The following is a 5,587-nucleotide window of genomic DNA, read 5'->3' as shown; positions in this document are numbered from 1 at the left end:
GAAGTGAGTGTATTTGCAGAATTGTGTAACAGTTTGGAATCTTGTGGATTAAATTTTTTTTCATTTATAAAAAAAAAAAAAATTAGAAGGTAAAACTTGAAGTGTTGTACCCTCCGAGTGATTTTTTTCCTTACACTATTTGGACGTGAATTTTTGGGTAGCACACATGGGCCATTCTTGGGAAGGCTTCAGTTGGCTTTTACACGGTGATATCATTTCTTTCTTGACAGGATGAGTTTCATGTGTTTGCATGAGATTTTTCAGGATGTTTTTGCATCTGATCATGTGCTTAAAAGTAGAGCAGATAGCTAACAGAAGCAAAAACAACATGCAAAGCTAAATGTATCATGGAGTAGTACTTGAAATTTGAAGCATTGCTTTACCTGGCGAGATTTTGTAGTGTGGAGTAATCATCATTGTGCTTGTGCAGGGCAAGGAATCTAAAAACGGTGCAGCCACCAGGTCAAGTTACAACCCTAATGACTGAATAGATGTAAAAGAATAGCTATATTGTTAACATCTCTCCTAGTTTGGGGGTTTTTGTTGTTTGGTTTTTTGTGTTTTTTTTTTTTTTTTAAGAAAGCACCCACCCTCAGTCTGCTGATACACTGCATCTTGCAATTAGTGACATTTAAAATATGTAATGCTAAGTGCAAAAGCAGTATAGCTCAGCCTTTTGCTTTAGCTGTGAAACCATTTGAATTTAAGGGTTTTGTGCATAGTGCTACAGAACTAAATTTGGCTATTATAGCAAAGCAATCTGGCTTACTGAATTTTACATGGCTTTATTTGATAAGCCCTCAAAATATTTCTAACTATAATATAAAGTTGAATGGAATTGCTGGTTTTCTTCTCCCAAAGGATTTTGTAACTTATAGCTCAGTGTTCTGGCTGAATTATTACTGATGAGAACAAATAAGAGTAGAAGACAGTCAGGAAACCATTGGGTTCTAAGATGGGTGGGCATCTATTTGAGAAAGTAGGAAAAATAATGTCAGGTATGGGTGTGTATTTGTTTCATAGAGGAATGGAGAGAGAGATACAGAGTAGTGAAGTACTGAAAAGAATGTAAAAGAAATAAACAGCACAGATATCTTATAGGGCCTTTGAAGTTACAACAGAGGAACTAGATTTTGAAGGACAGAAAGCTGAAAGAAGAACTTGGAGAAAGTGTATTCCTGATGTACTTCTTTATCTGATAGTAATAAGGCTATGAATACTCAAGTTACTTGAAAGAGTACAAAAACTCCACCTTTTTTTAGTGGGTTCTACTGAGATCCCAAAGTGGAGAAAATTCAATAGCAAGGTAAACTACAAAGCACTGTCCTTCACATTACTTTTGCTATGATGTACAGCCTTTGTTTTTCATCGTGTCTGTTCAAGAGCAACATTAGCAGGGTAGCATAGGGAAACATTAGTCTGTAAATGGAGCTGTGGCGTCCATAGTTGATAAATGATCAACAGAATAAGTAGGTTAAATGTCTTACCAGTCATCATCTCAGCTAGCCAAAATTTTAGCTTTCAAACTGCTGCTGTGTGTGAGCATTACTGAAAACATGGAAACAGTTCTTGGTTTGTGTTTGCAACGTGTTTTAGAATGAAAACAAACCACCAACAAACTAAAAACCTCACCTACAACAACAAAAAACTGAAATAGCATGGGATTAATAGGCGATATTATACCAGCCCAATGACAGGGGGAAGGTTGCTCACTCTTAAGAAACCTTTATTTTAAATATGCTTTCAAGTGATGTTTATCACTGTGTCATTAGACCTTCCAGTTTTCCCTCCAGTTCTTTGCATGCTGCTTCAGCTTTTACTAACTCCTTAGAGTCCAATGCCAAAGTAATAATGGCAAACTTTTTCAGAACTATAAGAAGTCATACATATATATAAATTTTCCTCTGATGAAAAGAAGTCTAATTGTTCAATCATTTTGCAGCAAATGTCTTCATTGACTGTACTTGTCTTGTCCATCTTGTAAAGGTTAATTCATCCTAGAACTAGAGTATGCCACTTCAGATTCAGTACTATAGGTTAGATGCAAACAGCTCCAAAAGCATGTGTGAGTTCTGGATAACCACTCATGTCCCTAGAGCACGTGTCACCTGGCACAGGTTCAGGAGCTGCTGCCATCTCTGTTCAGAGCCTTGAGCAGATTAAGGTTGAGAATTCTTCCTTCAAGCATTGTTTATCAAAGATTTATTTGAACTGTGTGCAGTTTGTATATTTGCCCTCCATTTAATGCAAGGAGATGCATTATTGTAAATGTGGTGACTTTATTCACATGTCTTCAACTTGAGTGAGTTTAGACTTCTGCACATTTACTATTTACTCTGCAGGATAATAATAAGTGTTGCGATTTACTTTTTTTTTAAATGATCCTAGTGTTTTTACTTGTACAGGTTTGTTTCTTCAGATGATTTCCCTTTCAAGAAGCAAATTATTTAAGTGCATTATACTGCTTTGGGGGTTTTGTTCTTTTTGTTTGCTTTCAAAAAACACACATGCAACTTCAGTCTTGGGTTGCAACAGGTAATAAATGTTCATTTAACTGGTGCAGCACTGATCAGTGTAGATTGCCTATTTTGTGTAGGTAACACAAGCTTTTTATCTGTTGTCACAATATTTATGCTTTGTTTACATTAACATGGTACTATGGTGGTAGAACAAAACCTAGTTGTGCTGGGGACCTGATGTTGACACTACTGAGTTGTGGGGAGAGAGGAAGTCTGGTCCCATCAACTGAACAGTTAGCACAGTAAATACATTCATCTTCTGCTTTGGTTTCATCCAAAATGAGTCCTCTTATACACTCCTAGGACTTGCAAGCCAGAAGGTAGCAAGTGAAAATCATCAGAATATGAGCAAAAAGTATTGCTTCAAGACCACTTTGTTAATTATCCCAGGTACAGCAGCCCACCTTCCAGGTTTAGAGCAGACTGAAGAGAACAGTAAGCGTCCCATGGCTGTGCTTTGAAAGGAAAAGCCCTTGAAACGTGCACCCCTGTAAACTAATTGGGTAGTGTTGCTGTTTTCATTGTTCTGTGATAGACTATTGTACCTGTTCAAATATACCGTTAAACTGTGGTACACAGGAAAGGAGTTTTAATGGTTGTAGCTTTTAAAACTTGTGAAAGCCCCAGCAGGCACCTTTACTCTCAGGACTTTTTTTTTTTTTTTGTTTACCCTGAATATTACTTGGAGCGGTTCTGAGGAAGAGATAGCAGTAATTTTAAGGATATGGTCACCTCATGAAGTAGAGGCAATGTATATATATTTAACTTCATGATTCTAGTGCAAGGTTTATAGATATATGAAGGTACATGGCTGTTCCCAAAATTCTGTAGCTTCTTCCACAGAAACACCAGTTCTACAGCATTGATTAGAAGCAAAAGCTGAGGCTCAATGCTGTTGTGATTGGTAAGTCATAATAGTGCCATGTGTGGAAAGGATTTAGTGAAGTCTTCAGACCAGGCTACTTTAATCAGAGAAGTCTAAAGAAAAAGTTTGCCCATCTAATGGTCATTAGAAAGTGCTATTTTAAAAAAAAAAAAAAAAAGCCACAAACGATAGCTGTTCTGTTTTTCTGGGTATTTAAACTCTGTACTTGTTACCTTGTCTAGCATAATACTGGAAGAGCGAAGTTTCTTAAAATGTTTGTGCTGCTTGAAGTGGGGAAGGGAAGGTAAAACCTGTAGATGGTTTATTTCAGAAATATTCCTATATATATATGGGCTCATGCTGCTTATGAACCAGGCTTTTCTTAGGAAGAAAAAAAAAGCTACTTAAATTTTGTGTAACAGAGAAGGACAAAGGGGTTTACAAATGCCATCCACAGTTGCATTTGTTCATTTGCCACCTTGCAATATACCATATTTCTAACAAGCATTTTAGTTCTTAGAAATGGGAGATTACATCACTGTCCTGTCATTCACACGCTTCATTGCTAGGCAACAGTTAATGTAATTCCGTTGTTCAGTGACACTGCTTTGAGTCTTTGCTTTGTGTGCAGAAGTTGTATGTCTGCATTTTGCCATGTTGTACCTCACATTGCAGGATTTGTAGAGTTGGATTAGCATTTCAAGATCTTTGTGCACAGGGATGATTTTGTAATAGCTTGTTCACTTCACATTTTCTTGTCTAGAGAAGATGTCTTGCTGTTGGTCTTCGACTGCTGCTGACTTTTCAGTTTCATTACTGTTGTATCTACATAGCACTTTATTGTGGGTGAACGTGAGCCTCCTAGATGCTTTTGAAATTCCTGTAGAGTACACCCTTGCCTTCACTGCAGAAAGTGGCAGAGGTGAAATATGTTGCTCAAATCCATGCAGAACTGGTGATAAGCTTGAGCTGTCTCTTAATACCTTTTTTCCTTTACATGGTGTTTCTGTAACAGCGCTGCAGGGGATATTCCATACGTAAACTATTACTCTTGTAGAACGTATGCAGTAGTTTTATAGGAAGTAGTTGCAGTAATATTGCAGTACATCTTGCACATCGTAGCAAACAGTGCTGAAATACTTGGTAGCAGTCATCTTGTGTCTTGTCTTGTGCCACACTGAACAGGTTGCCCAGGGAGGCTGTGGAATCTCCATCCTTAGATTTGCAAGATGTTGGACAAAGCCTTGAGCAACCTGGTCTGAATTCATTGGTGACCTTGCTTTGAGCAGGAAATTGGACTGAATGATCTTCTGAGGTCCCTTCTGGCCTGAACTATTGATTGATTCTTTGATGACCCAGTCTTGTAGTAATGTAGCAATTGGAACCAGAGATACGTCTGTCCACCCTCTTCTTCACAGTGCAGGGATAGGGGTGGTTACACATCATTAGAAGAAGGGAGAGCTGGAAGCAGGCTGCATTGTTCTTCCTCAGATCAGAGCTGAAGTGTGTGATATTCAAACCAAGAGAACTCTGAGTCCAGGGCGTGGTTTAGATTGTAGTGGGGACACTACACTTTACAGCAAAATTTAATTCTCCTGATCATAGCTTAGTTCTTGCATCTTCTGAGTGGATTGTTTTAGCTTAACCCTATAGTGGGACACCAGAAAAGTGTCATGGAATATCCAAATTATAAAATCAATTGAACATACATGATTCATTTTAATATATAGGAGCACTGTTTTATTCTGCAGCAAGTGTGGAGACAGCTATGAAAGACATATGTAAAGTAAAAACTGCTGAGGCCCTTTTGTGTTTAAATAAGCGTGTGTTAGCTGGCTCCTCAAGCACCAGCTGGCTGTCCTTCACTAGGTCTGCTCAGCTTACAGTTAATGAAGGTATTGATGTGTTGGGATCCCTGTAACTCTAAGGGAGGTAAGGTCATATTGGATTGATATAAGTGCTTTGTCGTAGTGTTTAAAGTGGCAGATCACTCTTACAGGTCTTATTTGCAGTAACTTTAAGTGATTTGTTTTTTTGTCTTCTTTAATAAAATACCATTTTATACAATAGTCCTTCTGAGAACATGTCTTTTAGAAGATGTGTGGCATGTGTCTCTAGGTATCTGGCTCTTTTAGCATATTTGTTCCTACCTACCTTGTGGTTAGAATCAGATTTTTCCAGTGCTGTGAACGCTTACACTTCA

This window comes from Merops nubicus, unplaced genomic scaffold (genome assembly GCF_000691845.1).
Source record: "Merops nubicus isolate BGI_N331 unplaced genomic scaffold, ASM69184v1 scaffold17805, whole genome shotgun sequence".
Lineage (NCBI taxonomy): Eukaryota > Metazoa > Chordata > Aves > Coraciiformes > Meropidae > Merops > Merops nubicus.
The sequence above is the reverse complement of the archived record's forward strand: the minus strand, read 5'-3'. Positions refer to the sequence as shown.